The sequence below is a fragment of the Protopterus annectens genome, chromosome 2.part1 (genome assembly GCF_019279795.1).
Source record: "Protopterus annectens isolate FY-2018-M chromosome 2.part1, PAN1.0, whole genome shotgun sequence".
NCBI lineage: Eukaryota > Metazoa > Chordata > Ceratodontiformes > Protopteridae > Protopterus > Protopterus annectens.
In genome coordinates this window covers 1,383,614,409-1,383,630,149 of record NC_056729.1, presented here as the reverse complement: position 1 = coordinate 1,383,630,149, position 15,741 = coordinate 1,383,614,409, and the positions used below count along the sequence as shown (strand labels likewise).

General features: G+C 43.9%; 1 protein-coding gene across 1 annotated transcript in view; it reads right to left on the bottom strand.

Moving 5' to 3' along the window:
- OST4 (oligosaccharyltransferase complex subunit 4, non-catalytic) overlaps positions 1-15,208 on the bottom strand; it is a 265,499-nt gene extending 250,291 nt beyond the window's left edge. Inside the window, exon 1 of the mRNA XM_044062861.1 lies at positions 15,057-15,208. The gene's annotated coding sequence lies outside the window, so the exon portion shown is untranslated. The remainder of the gene's footprint in view (positions 1-15,056) is intronic.
- Positions 15,209-15,741: the final 533 nt, after the last annotated feature.

The window sequence follows — 15,741 nt, the reverse complement described above, 5'->3', positions numbered from 1 at the left end:
ACCAACATGGGGACTCTATGCTCCAGACCAGAAGTGCATCCCTCACTGGTAAGATCAGACCATAAACTAATCTCACTGGATATTCACATCCCGACCCCACCCCCTGCCCAGAAAACCAGTGTGAAAAACTTCTCTAAAGCAAATTTTACACTCCTCAAAACTGAGGTGGAATCCTTCAAAGCCCCCGGGCCTGTGGAAAATACAGCCCAGACCGCAGAATCCTTTATAAACGCATTCTATGAACACCTTCAGGAATGCATGGATCATGCGATCCCAAATAAAACCAAGACCCAATCCTCCAAAGGCAGACGTCCTGTCTGGTGGACCCCAGCCATAAACAAACTATACAATAGAAGGAGGAAGCTACTAAATGATAAAGCAAAATCCCAAAAAGGGAAGGCATCACTGATCAGTATTAGCAAAAACTACGGGCACACATAAAATTGTCTAAGGCCAGCTTAGAGAAAAATTGCACAGGACACCAAGGATAATCACAAGGCTTTCTTTAGTTATGTTAGGAACCTGGGTGGTAATTCCCAGATATGCTCAGAATTAGTCCAAAATGACAAAAATACACCGAACCCACAGACATTGCCAACATCCTAGCTGACAGGTTCAGCGCAAACTTCTCCCCCCTCCCCACCAAAAGGGCAAATATCTATCCCAGCAGAGTGCTGCCCCCCTGACATCTCAGATGCTCAGGTAAGAGCCGCCCTCTCCAAAGCAAAAAACACAGCATCAATGGGACCAGATGGTGTCCCGGGCTGTGTCCTACATGAACTCAAAGAAGAGCTAAACCCAAACATAAAACTACTGGTCAATCTCAGCCTTACTACAGGATATGTGCCCAAAGAGTGGCGTACAGCAACAGTGGTCCCTCTCCATAAAGGTGGTGCCTCAACGGATCCTGGAAACTATCGCCCCATAAGCCTGACTAGCTTGGTCTGCAAAGCTATGGAAAGGATCATCATGGACCTCATAAATAAAGATATTGGGGACCTACAAACACTGGATCCTACCCAGTTCGGCTTTGTTAAGGGCAGATCCTGCCTCTTAAACCTGGTTGATTTCTTTGAAACAGTCACCAAGACCATTGATGAGGGGAAGGTGGTCCACACAGCCTACCTGGACCTCGCACAAGCCTTCGATACAATACCCCACTCGGGCATTATAGATAAGCTCACCAGCTTAAATATAAACCCCTATGTCACTAGATGGATTGCAAACTGGCTCAAGGACAGAACCCACATGGTTAGAATTGCTGGAGCCATGTCAGACTCCAAACCAGTTACAAGTGGTGTCCCACAAGGCTCAGTCCTGGGACCTCTCTTGTTCGGTATATATTTCTCGGAGGTACAGGCCAACACGGAAGGACTGTGGCTGACCAAGTTCGCAGATGACTGCAAACTGGGTGCCATAACAGACTCTCCAGCCGACACAAGCATCCTCCAAAAGGGCCTCATAGAAACAGACAACTGGTGCCAGAGCCATGGCCTCAAGCTAAATGCCAAAAAGTGTATAGTCATCCCCTTTGGCAAAAACAAAGTGCCCACAAATTACCACATAGGTGGAAATCCATTAAGTACAGAAGAAGTAATTAGGGACCTGGGGACCCAAATTGATAGCAATCTCTCATTTGACAACCACGTGGCCAAAGTGGTTAGAAAAACATTTTATATAGCCCACCTAATCATGAAGGGATTCACATCTAGATCAGGGGAGGTCATCGTGCCTCTACTCATCCCTCATCAGGCCCATAATTGAGTACAATGCCTCTTTTGGGATGTACCTTACCAGACACCTGCAGCAACTGGAAAGACCCCAAAAGTACCTCACCAAGAGGATCAAAGGGCTCAAACAGATGCCATATGCTGCCCGGTTAAAGAAACTCCAGCTCTACTCAGTGGCATACCGCCTGTTCAGAGGAGATCTGTGCCTGACGTATAAAGCCATGTCCAACCTGGAATTAATGGACATGCTGCACCTCAGAAAATCCAAATCCCATCGAGCTACGCTCAAGAGACTTGAACCTCAGCACTGAAATAAATAGGACATGCTGGAGGGACAGATTCATAACCCAGAGGCTCCCTTCACTCTGGAATAAAATCCCAGTCCAGGTTAGGCAGAGTCCCTCATTGACTCTCTTCAAGAGGAATCTTGATGAGTGGATGGGAGATCGTAGGTTTACCCTGGGTATCACTTCTGTGTCACTGTTAGATAGAGGCATAGTATACTAACCTCGAAAAAGGGCATAGCAAAATAAATTTAAAATGGGTGGCAAAAGCCAAACACATTCTGGCTAGGCTTATAAATGCCCTAGGGCAGATAGCCTAGTATGAACCTATGAACCTATGAATAACAGCCTGCATTTAAATTGGAACCTGTGTGTTGCTGAGAGACAGCCTTACAAGACTATCTGCAAATATATAGAGCAGAGTATATTTTTCTGTATTATAGAGCTAAATTGTTGCTTAGATATCTGTTGTCTTACTGTTCTGCAAATATACAGAGATCAGTATATATTTTTTTGGTTTTATAATTTGCACTGCGATTCCTCACATCTCTGTTGAAACTGTCTTCCCCACCCCCCTCTCTGTTCTTGGTTGTAGTTTAAATTTGGTGGCTTTTGCAGTGCCCGCCTCACTGTAGATTTGATATAGGACACTCCCCCAGTCCCATCTCTTTACCGCATTCTACCTAATAAACCCTTTCTGCACTTGCTTTTAGTCCTTTTTAATCTAATTACATTTTTTCACAGCTTGCACTGCATGTGAATTGTTTTTACTACTGTTTTTGCTACTTTTCTGAAAAAAAAAAAAAAAAAAAATTGTAAGCCTGTTTCCTACCTTTCCTGTAATTAGTGTTCCAGATACAGATTTGCTGTATCCAGGACTGTTTGTAAGCTTCTGAGCACCCCAAGCCTTTCTGTGTTGGAGGGAAGCCTTCTAGCTTATCCGTGAGAGTGGTAAGCATTACATAACCGGTCAACCACATAAGGAGTGGTTCTGGCCGAGAATTTGTAGTTATTGGCCGTTTGGTCGGTCTTCCATCTCTCTCAACTTTCTGATTTGAAGGCCTGCATTTGCACTTGTTTGTCCTGCAACTCCTGGGCCCATCTCATTTGCTCACTCAAAAAAAAAAAAATTTTATCTGCTTTTACTGTATTTGTGTTTCTTCCTACTTTATTTTGTTTTTGTGTCATCTTAAAAGTACTCAATGGTATTTATTACTGCTTGGTGTAACTCCATTCTAAGCCTTTTAGTTTAAGCACTTGGGCTTCAGACCCGTTTTACATCAAGAAGGTTTGTGGCCTGCACTGTAGTGGCAGAACAGGTAGCTTACATCCTTCTAAGTTGAGAACTGCTGAATGAGAGCTCAGTGTCTGGTATTCTAAAAGTGTAATAATTCTGGTTTAAGCACTTGGGCTTCAGGCCAGTTATTTTACATTAAGAGGGTTCGTGGTCTGCACTCTTGTGGGAGGAGAGGCTGGACTTTGCCCTTCTGAGCTGGGAATTTCTGGTTAAAGGCTTATAGTGCCTGCATATCTGAACTGCTTCTTACTGAAATTGGTACACCTTGTTTGCTGTAGCATAGACTAGATCCAGGCCTGCTGAATCTAGCTTTGTTTGTATGCTTGTTGTTTGTTTGCTTGTTACTTCCCTGAAACGCTAATTCCACCTAAAACGTGGCTTTTCAGGGCTTCTGCGGATCCCTAGTGATATCTGCATTGCTTATTGTACTTATTTCCTTGTTTCACTTAAAAGAAAGTTACTGTTTGTCGTTTTTGCATTAAGGTTACCTGTAACGCATTGCATTTAAGTTACCTGGCACTTGCTCACTACAGCAATTATATAAAAGTCAGCACTAAAAAATTAAAAGCACTACACCTTTACAAACTCCCCTCGAGTACCTTGTTCCCCATTGGTCCTTTTTTTCAATTCTAAAGGAATTCATAGATTCCTACTAGGCTATCTGCCCTAGGGCATTTATAAGCCTAGCCAGAGTGTGTTTGGCTTTCGCCACTCATTTTAAATGAATTTTGCTATGCCCCTTTTCAAGGTTAGTATACTGTGCCTCTGTCTAACAGTGGCACAGAAGTGATAACCGGGGTAAACCTATCTCCCAACCACTCATCAAGATTCCTCTTGAAGAGAGGAAATGAGGGACTCTGCCTAACCTGGACTGGGATTTTATTCCAGAGTGAAGGGAGCCTCTGGGGTTAGGAATCTGTCCCTCCAGCATTTCCTATTTATTTCAGTGCTGAGGTTCAAGTCTCTCGAGCTCGTAGCTCGATGGGATTTGGATTTTCTGAGGTGCAGCATGTCCATTAATTCCGGGTTGGACATGGCTTTATACGTCAGGCACAGATCGCCTCTGAGCAGGCGGTATGCCACTGAGTAGAGCTGGAGTTTCTTTAACCGGGCAGCATATGGCATCTGTTTGAGCCCTTTGATCCTCTTGGTGAGGTACTTTTGGGGTCTTTCCAGTTGCTGCAGGTGTCTGGTAAGGTACATCCCAAAAGGGGCATTGTACTCAATTATGGGCCTGATGAGTAAAGAGGCACGATGACCTCCCCTGATCTAGATGCGAATCCCTTCATGATTAGGTGGGCTATATAAAATGTTTTTCTAACCACTTTGGCCACGTGGTTGTCAAATGAGAGATTGCCATCAACTTGGGTCCCCAGGTCCCTAATTACTTCTTCCGTACTTAATGGATTACCACCTATGTGGTAATTTGTGGGCACTTTGTTTTTGCCAAAGGGGATGACTATACACTTTTTGGCATTTAGCTTGAGGGCATGGCTCTGGCACCAGTTGTCTGTTTCTATGAGGCCCTTTTGTAGGATGCTTGAGTTGGCTGGAGAGTCGATTATGGTGCCCAGTTTGCAGTCATCTGCAAACTTGGTCAGCCACAGTCCTTCCGTGTTAGCCTGTACCTCCGAGAAATATATACCGAACAAGAGAGGTCCCAGGACTGAGCCTTGTGGGACGCCACTTGTAACTGGTTTGGAGTCTGACATGGCTCCAGCAATTCTAACCATGTGGGTTCTGTCCTTGAGCCAGTTTGCAACCCATTTAGTGACATAGGGGTTTATATTTAAGCTGGTGAGCTTATCTATAATGCCCGAGTGGGGTATTGTATCGAAGGCTTTTGCAAGGTCCAGGTAGGCTGTGTGGACCACCTTCCCCTCGTCAATTGCCTTGGTGACTATTTCAAAGAAATCGACCAGGTTTAAGAGGCAGAATCTGCCCTTAAGAAAGACGAACTGGGTAGGATCCAGTGTCTGTAGGTCCCCAATATCTTTATTTATGAGGTCCATGATGATCCTTTCCATAGCTTTGCAGACCAACCTAGTCAAGCTTATGGGGCGATAGTTCCCAGGATCCATTGAGGCACCACCTTTGTGGAGAGGGACCACTGTTGCTGTACGCCACTCTTTGGGTACATATCCTGTAGTAAGGCTGAGATTGAACAGTAGTTTTATGTTTGGGTTTAGTTCTTCTTGGAGTTCATGTAGGACGCAGCCTGGGACACAGTCTGGTCCCATTGATGCTGTGCTTTTTGCTTTGGAGAGGGCGGCTCTTACCTGAGCAACTGAGATGTCAGGGGGGCAGCACTCTGCTGGGATAGATATTTGCCCTTTTGGTGGGGAAGGGGGGGAGAAGTTTGCACTGAACCTGTCAGCTAGGATGTTGGCAATGTCTGTGGGTTTGGTGTATTTTTTGTCATTTTGGACTAATTCTGAGCACATCTGGGAATTCCCACCCAGGTTCCTAACATAACTAAAGAAAGCCTTGTGATTATCCTTAGTGTCCTGTGCAATTTTTCTCTCGAAGCTGGCCTTAGACAATTTTATGAGTGCCCGTAGTTTTTTTGCGAATACTGATCAGAGATGCCTTCCCTTTTTGGGATTTTGCTCTATCATGTAGTAGCTTCCTCCTTCTATTGTATAGTTTGTTTATGGCTGGGGTCCACCAGACAGGACACCTAACTTTGGAGGATTGGGTCTTGGTTTTATTTTGGATTGCATGATCCATGCATTCCTGGAGGTGTTCATAGAATGCATTTATAAAGGATTCTGCGGTCTGGACCGTATTTTCCACATGCCCGGGGGCTTTGAAGGATTTCACCTCGGTTTTGAGGAGTGTGAAATTTGCTTTAGAGAAGTTTTTCACTGTGGTTTTCTGGGCAGGGGCTGGGGTCGGGATGTGAATATCTAGTGAGATTAGTTTATGGTCTGATCTTACCAATGAGGGATACACTTCTGGTCTGGAGCATAGAGTCCCCATGTTGGTGATGATCAGGTCCAGTATGTTTTCCCCTCTTGTGGGAGTGGCAACAAGTTGTTCCATAGCATTTGAGTTCATAAATTCTAGGAACCTTTGGGCTAGGGTGTTGGAGCTAGAGTAATGCTCCCAGTCTATGTTAGGGTAGTTGAAGTCGCCCAATTTAATGGTGTTTGGAGATACCTTCATATTTTCCAGTGTTCTCAGGAAGGCCGGGTGGGGTTCCTGGGTTTGGGAGGGTGGACTGTAGCAGGTTATAAACTGGAATGCAGTCTTACCCACTGTTAGTTGCACATGGATAGTCTCTGATGCTTCGTGCTGTACCACCAACCAGGAGGTGTGGGTATCTTTGATGAATATTGATACTCCCCCTCCTTTTGTGGTTCGGTCCAAGTTTTGGGGCCGAAAAACATGGTATGAGGTATAACCTGGTAGTGCTGGGGTGCTCTCGGGAGCCTTGAACCAGGTTTCTGTTACTGCACAGATATCGATGTTCTCCATGCTAAGGAGAGTTTCGAGTGCATGCATCTTGAGGTTTAGACTTCTGGCGCCGAGTAGCATTACTCTTAATTCTTATCCCTTGTGATACCTATGGAGGTGGGTTTGTCTTTTGAGCCTTGCCTAAAAAAGGCACTATGGGGGTGGCAAGAGCCTTTGCCAATATCCGAAAGCCCAGGGGTGACAGGTGCAAGCCGTCCCTAGCGAAGCATTGTGGCTTGTCGAGCATGTCATCCCAGACTGACAGGCATTGGATCCCCTTTGAATGACACCAATACTTAAGCCAATTGTTGAAATTGATCATCTTGTCTTCATATTGTGGCATCATTCTTGGTGAGGGTAAGATGCTACTCAAGGGTCAGGGTCATACCGGCCTAGGCTACATGCTCAGAGAGCTCCTCTATGTCTCTTTTCATGTAGTCCAGAGAGGTACATCTCAGGTCATTCACACCAGCATGGACAATGACAGAGTCATATTTGTATTTGCTTTGGAGTGACCCGAGTGCTTGTGTTATGTGGCGGATCCTAGCGCCCGACAGGCAGCTCACCATGACCTTCTCCTTGTTCAGCCTGGTGAGCGGGACGTCAGTGTGCCTGACGATAGAGTCACCTATTACAAGTGTATCAGGTGTGTTGTTTAGCCTTAAGGGCTGTGACTGTTTGGCACACTGGCTTTGTGAGCTGTGTGTTGCACGTGTTTGGTTTTGGGGAAGCGGTTGCTTGCGTGTCTGCTTTGGAGGTCTCTGCTGCTTAGGCAGATTTTTATTTAGAGCCTCCGGTTATGTTTTTGTGTGTTTATGTGTTAGAGTGAAAATAGGGTGTTTATTATGAGAACTACATCAGTTCTAAGGGAAAAAGTGAAGAGCAGACTTTGTGGAGCCGAGAATGGTTTAAACCCAATTAAGTGGCGCTGCCCGATGCTGCGCTATGTGCTAAAGCGGGTTTTATACAGGGGGACTTGAAAGAGCTAGAAATTGGCCCAAAACGGCCAATACACTACCAGATTCTTGTGCTGGGAACACTCCTCCCGGGATAGATAGGCTGCTCCACTGCCACTGGTGAACAAAGAAGCCTGCCTTTATCCAAGAAAGGAAATGGGCAACACAGAAACTTTCCAAAAGTCCAGAATACAGCAAAGCCTGTATTTGGACTACTCTAGGTCAGGAAAGATGGGAAACAAGGATAATTTTTTTGTTTATTTATTTTTTTTCTTTTTTGCAACAGACAGCAGGAAAGTGCAATAAATATGTAACACAGGCTAGTGCACTTGAGTGTGTAGCCTCAACATGTAAATGCAACAAACAGGGCAAACTTTAAAAGTGGAGGTGCAAAAACAACTTTAAACAGTTTAAAAAACAGTTCAAGAAGCAGAAATACTTGCAGTTTAGCTAGATCGGACAGTCGCCCAGGTAGTAGCAGGAAAAAAAACACTTAGGTTAGCAGTCGCTCTTTTAGCCTCTCTGCTGCTGGCACCACTCTGCAGGACCACAAGGAGCTTGGCTGAGTAGTAACAAGCGCACAAACCGCGCCAAAGCGGGTTTTATACAGGGGGACTTGAAAGAGCTAGAAACTGGCCCAAAATGGCCAATAGACTACCAGATTCTTGTGCTGGGAACACTCCTCCAGGGATAGATAGGCTGCCCTAAGCTCCCCACTGCCACTGGTGAACAAAGTAGCCTCCCTTTATCCAAGAAAGGAAATGGGCAACACAGGAACTTTCCAAAAGTCCAGAATACAGCAAAGCCTGTATTTGGACTACTCTAGGTCAGGAAAGATAGGAAACAAGGATAATTTTTTTTTTCTTTCTTTTTTGCAACAAACAGCAGAAAAATGCAATAAATATGTAACACAGGCTAGCACACTTGAGTGTGTAGCCTCAACAGATAAATGCAACAAACAGGACAAACTTTAAATTACAAGCGCAAAAGCGCACTAAAGCTGGCTTTAAAGCAAGGGGTTAGAAGGAGATAGGAAATGGCCCAAAACGGCCAATAAGCTACAGGTCACTGGGCTGGAACCACTCCTCAAGGGACAGATAGGCTGCTCAGAGCTCTCCACTCTCACTGGTGAACAAAGAAGCTTCCTCCTATCCAAATAAGGATATGGGCAACACAGGAACTATGACACAGCCCAGAGATCAGCAATACCTGAAGACTGGACTATTCTAGTTCAGTAAAGGTGGGAAACAAGGAATTTTTTTTTTTTTTTTTTTTTTTTACAATGTAGCAGAAATTAGGTACAGAAACACAGTAAATGCTTTAATTCGGCTAGCGCACTTGAGTGTGTAGCCTACCAGTTAAACCAAGCAAAAACAAACTTTAAAAGTGCAAAAAACTCAGAAATACAGGCAGGAATGCAATAAAACAACTTTGCAAAGCTTATTTAGTTAAAGAAACAGAGAAGTCCATATATACAGAAAAGCAGCTAAAACATACAAACACTTCAGATGCAGTACAACCTAGAGCACTTGAGTTGTAGCAATATTAAGGCAATGAGCTAATGACACTAGACTGGGAGGAGCGTCACAGATCAGATTTACAGTAGGGGCAGGCAACTGCAAAGTCACCAAGTATAAGAGCAAGACACCAATTGGGAGGGTGGGGACAATAGCCTACAGACAGTAGCACTAGAGAAAGCACAAACAGATAAAGATTTGTAAAGATACAGAATGCTTTTGACTGAAGACAAATCAGTTACTTGTGCAGATTACTTAATAGCAATAAAATACACTCGAAGACTAAAAAGCAGACAATAAAAGTGCTATATATTAATTGTTAAAAACAATAATCTGTACAAATAATCGAAAAAAAAAAACAGGATACTTGTATATCTGAGCTAACAGCTGCGGTGAACAACTCTTATCCACTCTGCTCAGTATACTATTCTAGCATGTCCAAAGGTCAGCTGTCAATCTCCTCTCCAGTCCAGCTGGTAAATCTGGGAACCTTGAGGCAATGTTACAACTGCCTCATGTACACAGACAACCCCCTCCTCCTCCCAAAAAATTCCAACACATGTGAGAGATGCAACCATATAGCCAAACTGGAGGCTAAGCTCTCTCAACTCAGTACTGGCATAACCAGTCAGGAGGAGAAGGAAACCACACTCACTACAATTCCAGTCTCACACAGACCTACCACGACAGCAAACCAAACACAAACACACAAAAACATACTTGGAGGCTCTAAATAAAAATCTGTATAAGCAGCAGAGACCTCCAAAGCAGACACCCAAGCAACCGCTACCCCAAAACAAAACACGTGCAACACATATCTCACAAAGCCAGTGTGCCGAACAGTCACAGCCCTTAAGGCTAAACAACACACCTGATACACTTGTAATAGGTGACAATCGTCAGGCACACTGACGTCCCGCTCACCAGGCTGAACAAGAAAGTCACGGTGAGCTGCCTGTCGGGCGCTAGGATCCACCACATAACACAAGCACTCAGGTCACTCCAAGGCAAGTACAAATATGACTCTGTCATTGTCCATGCTGGTGTGAATGACCTGAGACTTACCTCCCTGGACTACATGAAGAGAGACACAGGGGAGCTCTCTGAGCATGTAGCCCAGGCCAGTATGACCCTGACCATGAGCAGCATCTTACCCTCACCAAGAATGATGCCACAATATGAAGACAAGATGATCAATTTCAACAATTGGCTTAAGTATTGGTGTCATTCAAAGGGGATCCAATGCCTGTCAGCCTGGGATGACATGCTCGACAAGCCATGATGCTTCGCTAGGGACGGCTTGCACCTGTCACCCCTGGGCTTTCGGATATTGGCAAAGGTTCTTGCTACCCCCATAGTGCCTTTTTAGGCAAGGCTCAAAAGACAAACCTACCTCCATAGGTATCACAAGGGATAAGAAACTAAGAGTAATGCTACAAGTCTAAACCTCAAGATGCACGCACTCAAAACTCTCCATAGCATGGAGAACATCGATATCTGTGCAGCAACAGAAACCTGGTTCAAGGCTCCCGAGAGCACCCCAGCACTACCAGGTTATACCTCATACCATGCTTTTCAGCCCCAAAACTTGGACCAAACCACAAAAGGAGGGGGAGTATCAATATTCGTCAAAGATACCCACACCTACAGGTTGGTGGCACAGCACGAAGCATCAGAGACTATCCATGTGGAACTAACAGTGGGTAAAACTGCCTTCCAGCTTGTAGCCTGCTACAGACCACCCTCCCAAACCCAGGAACCCCATTCAGCCTTCCTGAGAACACTGGAAAATATGAAGGTCTCTCCAAACACCATTATATTGGGCAACTTCAACTACCCAAACATAGACTGGGAGCATTACTCTAGCTCCAACACCCTAGCCCAAAGGTTCCTAGAATTTATAAACTCAAATGCTATGGAACAACTTGTTACCACTCCCACAAGAGGGGAAAACATACTGGACCTGATCATCACCAACATGGGGACTCTATGCTCCAGACCAGAAGGGTATCCCTCACTGGTAAGATCAGTCCATATAAAGCAAATTTCACACTCCTCAAAACCGAGGTGGAATCCTTCAAAGCCCCCGGGCCTGTGGAAAATACGGCCCAGACTGCAGAATCCTTTATAAACGCATTCTATGAACACCTTCAGGAATGCATAGATCATGCAATCCCAAATAAAACCAAGACCTAATCCTCCAAAGGCAGACGTCCTGTCTGGTGGACCCCAGCCATAAACAAACTATACAATAGAAGGAGGAAGCTACTACATGATAGAGCAAAATCCCAATAAGGGAAGGCATCTCTGATCAGTATTAGCAAAAAAACTACGGGCACTCATAAAATCGTCTAAGGCCAGCTTAGAGAGAAAAATTGCACAGGACACTAAGGATAATCACAAGGCTTTCTTTAGTTATGTTAGAAAACTGGGTGGGAATTCCCAGATATGCTAAGAATTAGTCCAAAATGACAAAAAATACACCGAACCCACAGACATTGCCAACATCCTAGCTGACAGGTTCAGCGCAAACTCCCCCCCCCACCAAAAGGGCAAATATCTATCCCAGCAGAGTGCTGCCCCCCTGACATCTCAGATGCTCAGGTAAGAGCCGCCCTCTCCAAAGCAAAAAACACAGCATCAATGGGACCAGACGGTGTCCCAGGCTGCGTCCTACATGACCTCCAAGAAGAGCTAAACCCAAACATAAAACTACTGTTCAATCTCAGCCTTACTACACGATATGTACCCAAAGAGTGGCGTACAGCAACAGTGGTCCCTCTCCACAAAGGTGGTGCCTCAATGGATCCTGGAAACTATCGCCCCATAAGCCTGACTAGCTTGGTCTGCAAAGCTATGGAAAGGATCATCATGGACCTCATAAATAAAGATATTGGGGACCTACAGACACTGGATCCTACCCAGTTCGGCTTTAAGGGCAGATCCTGCCTCTTAAACCTGGCTGATTTCTTTGAAACAGTCACCAAGGCCATTGATGAGGGGAAGGTGGTCCACACAGCCTACCTGGACCTCGCAAAAGCCTTCGATACAATATCCCACTCGGGCATTATAGATAAGCTCACCAGCTTAAGTATAAACCCCTATGTCACTAGATGGGTGCAAACTGGCTCAAGGACAGAACCCACATGGTTAGAATTGCTGGAGCCATGTCAGACTCCAAACCAGTTACAAGTGGCGTCCCACAAGGCTCAGTCCTGGGACCTCTCTTGTTCGGTATATATTTCTCAGAGATACAGGCCAACACAGAAGGACTGTGGCTGACCAAGTTCGCAGATGACTGCAAACTGGGCGCCATAACTGACTCTCCAGCCGACACAAGCATCCTCCAAAAGGGCCTCATAGAAACAGACAACTGGTGCCAGAGCCATGGCCTCAAGCTAAACGCCAAAAAGTGTATAGTCATCCCCTTTGGCAAAAACAAAGTGCCCACAAATTACCACATAGGTGGTAATCCATTAAGTACAGAAAAAGTAATTAGGGACCTGCGGACACAAGCTGATAGCAATCTCTCATTTGACAACCACGTGGCCAAAGTGGTTAGAAAAACATTTTATATAGCCCACCTAATCATGAAGGGATTCACATCTAGATCAGGGGAGGTCATCGTGCCTCTTTACTCATCCCTCATCAGGCCCATAATGGAGTAAAATGCCCCTTTTGGGATGTACCTTACCAGACACCTGCAGCAACTGGAAAGACCCCAAAAGTACCTCACCAAGAGGATCAAAGGGCTCAAACAGATGCCATATGCTGCCCGGTTAAAGAAACTCCAGCTCTACTCAGTGGCATACCACCTGCTCAGAGACGATCTGTGCCTGACGTATAAAGCCATGTCCAACCCGGAATTAATGGACATGCTGCACCTCAGAAAATCCAAATCTCATCGAGCTACGCGCTCGAGAGAATTGAACCACAGCAGTGAAATAAATAGGACATGCTGGAGGGACAGATTCATAACCCAGAGGCTCCCTTCACTCTGGAATAAAATCCCAGTCCAGGTTAGGCAGAGTCCCTCAATGACTCTCTTCAAGAGGAATCTTGGAGTGGATGGGAGATAGGTTTACCCCGGGTATCACTTCGGTGTCACTGTTAGACAGAGGCACAGTATACTAACCTCGAAAAAGGGCATAGCAAAATTAATTTAAAATGGGTGGCGAAAGCCAAACACACTCTGGCTAGGCTTATAAATGCCCTAGGGCAGATAGGTCCATACTAGGCTATTTCCACAAATAAACAAACAGTCTACATAAAACAGGTACCAATAAACCCAAACCTGTAGCCCCAATACAAACCCTCTAACTTTAAACCTGAATCTCTACAATAATGTTCCTAACATAGGTGTCGATCTCTCAAGCACCCAGAGCATACCTCTCAACTGTACACTTTTTTGCATAATGGCCAGCTTTTTGCCTCATATTTTTGGTCCATTTTTCATAAGACTGCGTTTTTTTTTTTTTGGTGAATTAGTGGCAAATCATTAAAGACTGAAGTTAGAAAATAGAAAAACAGATTTCATACCCTTTAAAAAAAGTATCGTTAATGCAAAACCTGTTTCTAAGTCTTTAAGAGCAATATTTAAAAATGTCCCTAATTTTTGGTCCTTTGTCCTACTTATGACTTTGCCAATATTTCTTGCTCCAAGAGGTTGAGAGATATGACCCGGAGCAGAACAAATACAACAATACTCAGGGACAACCTTAAGAGATTAGTAACTATATTTAAAAATCTGATAAGGAAAGAGTACATCCACAACTTTCAATCTTCTTATAGTGGGTAGTTCAAGGGACAGGTAAAAATGTGTTAAATTATAAGATTATTCTGATGAATAAATAAACAATACGTGACAGACCCTTTCAAAGTGCAAAGGCGAAGAACCCGGACTTTGTAGCCCCTTTCAATGTGGAAAGGGGAAGAACACTTGACTTTGTACAACAAAATAAGTGTCCCTCCGTTCATTCGAGAAGTACATGAATAATAAGCATTTCCCAAAGTAAAAAAAAATGTAAATTTTACCGCATGTCATTATTTGTACATAATAATCCACCACTTTTTCCCTCAAGTTATTAGTGACTTTGGAAAGAGAAGCTCAAAAGATATGCAGGTGGTTGGTGTGACACAGCAAGATGCAGGGACCGGAAGAAATGGAAACAGACGATCTGCTGAGGCGACCCCTAACGGGCACAGCCGAAAGAAGATCAAACGCAGAGGCAGTTGGGAAGTGTCAAACACTAAAGTTATCAATGTGAAGAATAAGAATCACAAAATGGAATATGCGTTAATTCGCACGCACGCAGTTTACTTACAAAGACTGCCTGCTCGTTTAAGTCAGTATCACACCCTTATTTGGCAATATAATAAATTTCCTAAGTATCTTAATTAAAATTGCTTTAACTACGAGTGGGGAGTTGCTCTACTTCCAAGCTGGGTGGACACATTGTTTTTATTTTTAAAAAAGTGACTAATCACTTTTCATCTAGAGGAAGTTCAATGACTTGTTTTTCTTTTAAACCAGATAAGTAACACGTTAAAATTAAAATGTCAAACAACCTGTCCTTCGTGATGTTATGAAGCATAAAACAGAATAGTTCTATCCCCTCGATGTTAGCCGATTATGCTGTAGTTTTTTTTCAACTTCCACTATCACTCAAAAACTATACTACATATATTTTAACAAAAAACTACTAATATCTCTCCCACATACATACAGCGATTAGACAAGAAGTAATATGCAGTCTCGAAATTACAACAAAAAAATGCAGCCGCTATTTCTCATATCGCAGAACTAGACTTACTTTCCTGTTCTCAGCTAAGCTCACCAGCCCAGAACAGCGTTTAAAATGGTTGTATTACGATTACAAAATACTATCTAACAAACGTATCCTGTAACCACAGACTAAGACAAGAATACACAACACCAAGCAGACTTATCCACGTCACCAGCACTAGAATCACACTATACAGTAATTGTCCAATTTGCTAAAGAGCTACGAGATTCTGTTTTAAAGAAGGGAGTGAATTTGTAGTCCTGCGTTTTGGGGCACCTAGTGAGAGCCTCCGGTATCACGTTTTACTTGTATTACCTTAAACGCGCAGGGTTTTTTTTTAAGTAGCCATTCGAAAAATAAAAGCTTTCCAAATACTGTAAAAACTACAAGAAAAAACCCAGCCAAGCTAGAGTATAAATGCATACGGCCTAAGCATGACGATATAACACTTGACTGGAAGTGAAAGCCTACTTTCTCAGTGAATCTAACATAAGAGGATAAGAAAACGTGAATTAATACCTTCTTTACACTGAGAGTGAGCCTCTCACTAATTGGCACAAAATGCAGGACTATGACTTCAGTGCCTTCTCTACAACAGAATCTCGTAGCTCTTTGTCAAACTGGACAAACACTGTATAGTGTGATTCTAGTGTTGGTGATATGGCTAAGTCTGTTTGGCACTGCAAATTCTTATCTTTTCCAGTATTTCAGA